Raw genomic sequence first — 3,959 nt, forward strand, 5'->3', positions numbered from 1 at the left:
ATGGACTATCTTTGCTGGTATCGAAACCCGGTTTTTAGCGTTATAAGCCTTCAGACTTACTACTGAGCCACTGAAGGTCAACTGGAAATAAATGTAAACCGCGATACATGAGATACAACTTTATTCTATTAATCGTAATAGAAATAGAAAAAAATAAAAGGCAGAAGAATCCAAACGCTCCTCTGTTCACAAGTTTCATGTGTATATTACAATAAAATGAACCGCTCTGTTATAAGTGGAGAAAGATCAAATCTTACTTTTTGTGGGACATTGATGACTCCAGTGTTGTATCCAAACTGAAACATTCCAAGGACGGCTGCGATAATGGCGAATACCAGCATACACGTCAAACCTTCCTGAATGGAGGGCAAAGAGAAAGTGTCAGAACAGAACCAATTACTACTAAATATTCAAAAACCGTTGTTATTTTATAGAATACCTTAACAATCTTTGGAAACCTCGTGTCTTTATCTTAACATTCTACCTTATAATAAAACGCAGATGTGCTTTAATACAAATTGTTATCGAGGATGTTGCAAAATGTTACTGGTTTTGAAAAAGTTAAACCCTTTTGTGGGTCTAAGGCATATAAATCCAATGCTTTCGAACTCCGGTTCCAAATGCACAAAAGGATGCCAGTCCATCGCAGGTTCACCCTCAGGTAACCATCATCCAGCAGGCTAGAGTGGAACAAGTGGAGTAAAGTGTCTTGGTCAAGAACACAACACCATAACACCGACCAGCCTCGTACTCACAACCATTCGACCATGAGTCCAAAGCGTGGGACCACCGAGTCATAATGTCTTTTTCGGTTCCAATTGCACAAAAGGATGCCAGTCCATCGCAGGTTCACCCTCAGGTAACCATCATCCAGCAGGCTAGAGTGGAACAAGTGAAGTAAAGTGTCTTGCTCAAGAACACAACACCATACACACCGACCAGCCTCGTACTCACAACCATTCGACCATGAGTCCAAAGCGTGGGACCACCGAGTCATAATGTCCTTTTGGAAAAGTAATCAACGTTTAATCAAGTTGACACAATATCTGTACATTTTCAAATCCAGTTCAAATGAGTTTTTTTTAATTACAAACTACGTGATTTCAAATATCTTAAAGCTAAATACATTAAAATTAAAAACTAAGTTCTCAATTACGATGATCGTTAAGAAATCCGATTTAATTTAAATGAAATATATACATATTTATACTATATACGACAAAACACGGTTAAAACCTATTGTCTTATATATATATATAGTTCGAAAACATTATTCCATCAAATACACCAAATAGGTCTTTATTAATGAGAATACTAAAAACAACTTAGGTAAAATTCAGTTCCTGTTTAAGTTATCGAAAAATTGAAAAAAAAACAACTTGTTTCTCATAAATTGAGTACCTCCGTTTGGAGAATATGTAATAACATCAGCGCATAAATACATATCATAACAGTAAGTTTTAAAGATGAACGTTTCGAAGTATTAATATTTTATTTAGGTACATAGAATTAAGACTAATAAACTTAAATTTATGACATTTTAATATATCGTTATAGTTTCTTAAGGCACTTTTCAAGTTCAGTTAAGAGTATAAAAACGACATCAACTTTTTAAACGGCTGACGCGAAACACGTGCATACATATCCAACGATGTGTTATCATGCATGGATTCGTAATACGATTTAAAAATATTGTAAACGACAGCTACTATTTATTAAACATAGCATGTTCTTCGACGTTTTTCTTTGTTATCCACGAGCGCCTCCTTCTTCATCAATTTCTCCTGACCATGTCTGTTTAGGAAAGCTGTAATACTCATATCTACTTCATCAATTGTTCTTGTGCACATTCAGATATTAAGTAAACGTTATTTTCAAGTTTAATCGGCGTGTTTAAGATTTAAGTTACATACGGCACTAATATTGTGGGCTTAGTTCTGTAAAGCGGTAATATAACTACACACACACACACACACACACGTCTGGGTAAACACTTCGTACAGTTACTAAAATTATTAGTTAATCTGCATAAATAAGAAAACAGTGTAGAAAAAAAAAGTTTGCCAAAACTTAGGTATTGTAGATATTTTGAGTCTAAGATAACTCTTTCTACAATAAATAGATTTTAGTATATTAGATCTTTCAATACATAGAACTATACATGAACACGAGGTTCGTGTTGAACACGTAAACATGGGTATAATGAAAGGGTTTTTCTGTCAGTAGTTTCACCAAGATTTACTACCCGATTTAAAAAAATCACTGTGCTTGCTATAGAGGCAAGGCAAAGACACGAAAAGCTGTTATGAAACTCTAGGCATTAAGACACGCTGTAGCATGGCCTTTTTTTTTTCAAGTGAAGCAATGAAACACTGCATGGCAATAAGAAGTTTAACATATTCCTTCCAATTTACGTCTTTCTCATGCCGTGTACTGCAGTTCAAATGGAGTAAGGAAAGTGGACAGAGAAGAACATCCAAGCCACGAAATTTCTAACCCAATCCGAAGGAGGAATTTCAGAAAGCCAGTTCTACATGCTACTCTGATACAGGCTGATGCAAATGAAACGGATGTCAGGTTGAAAATGAAGCTCTCTGTTCGTTAAAGGAGCCTTGTTTGCATATTTATGAAGTGAATGAGATTTCATAAGGCCGAGCAGCGCAGAGAATCTAAAGGGCCGCTCTCAGAACTACACGCGCTAGTTACTAACAATGAAGAACGAATTGTCGATTCGCTGTAAAAAAAGAAATCGAACCTATAAATGTATATATTTTTTTCTTTATGAAAACAGACTTGAACGAGAAACGAAGGCATACATTAAATCAAAATGCTGTCTCATTTTTAAAGGTTTAATTTGTTTTATTTAATAACAAAGTTTTGCATAGAATGGGAATCATCAAGTAATTGTTGTTTTTTTAAGATTAATTTATCTAAGATTCACTTCCATAATCTAATTTTCAAAAGAACTCTAACTTATATATGTGCGTACATATAGAATGTTTGAGGATTTAGCATTATTTGTTCGTGTCTGATAAAATACGTACTTAAATATTCAGTTGTCTGTGCTCTAATGTTTGAACGAAAAGAATAGCCTTTGTAATTAAAAGAACAATGTGTGTGTCAGTCAATCTGTGCGTGTATGCGTGCTAGCTCACATGGAAACTAAATATTCCTATTGGCTAATTGAACAGTTGTACTTTTATGTTTATACGAGTGCAAAAAGCGAAAGAATCTTAATACACAACGGTAATAACATTAAAAAGAAAATTACTTTACTAACATAATAAACACGCAACTAAACATATTAAATTAATTCTTTACGTTTCCGTGTCTTATAGATAACGCAATACCATTACATTTCAATACAAATTCCATCAAGACCTAAGGTTTAAATAAGCTTCGTACGCGAAGCACGAGTTTACCCGCTATATTTAGTCTACAACAATTAGCCTTAATAGTGACTGTTATAAATTCATTAATTTTTTATGCTCTACAGCTAACACATTGCGCGAATGAAATTTAAATCTAAATACAAGAACTCCATATATTGTTTAGTAGGCTTTGGTTTCATTCATGTCCAACTACATGATACAACAACAGAATTATTTAAAATATTTGTCTACTTAAAACATATATCCTTCTCATATATATATAGTATTCCACTTGATAATGCTGCATATGGGAAAAACATCTTTGGGATTTGACTCATATGGCACAGCATACAGGAAGTCGAGGATTGATTCCCGTCTATACCCATTTTTTTTTGCTACACAATGTTTCAGAAGTCAAATACTTTAAGTGCCTACATCGTACAGAAACACGAGTTTATCCCCTAGTTTTTTTAATACTCTTCTCACCATGTTATTATTTTAGCGCCTACATCGTACAGAAACATGAGTTTATCCCCTAGTTTTTTTAATACTCTTCTCACCATGTTATTATTTTAGCGCCTACATCGT

General features: G+C 34.1%; 1 long non-coding RNA gene across 1 annotated transcript in view; it reads right to left on the reverse strand.

Moving 5' to 3' along the window:
- Positions 1-261: 261 nt before the first annotated feature.
- LOC111089680 overlaps positions 262-3,959 on the reverse strand; it is a 22,428-nt gene continuing 18,730 nt past the window's right edge. The window contains exon 3 of the long non-coding RNA XR_002613915.1: positions 262-356. This is a non-coding gene — a long non-coding RNA (uncharacterized LOC111089680). The remainder of the gene's footprint in view (positions 357-3,959) is intronic.

This window comes from Limulus polyphemus, unplaced genomic scaffold, assembly GCF_000517525.1.
Source record: "Limulus polyphemus unplaced genomic scaffold, Limulus_polyphemus-2.1.2 Scaffold7012, whole genome shotgun sequence".
Classification (NCBI taxonomy): Eukaryota; Metazoa; Arthropoda; class Merostomata; order Xiphosura; family Limulidae; genus Limulus; species Limulus polyphemus.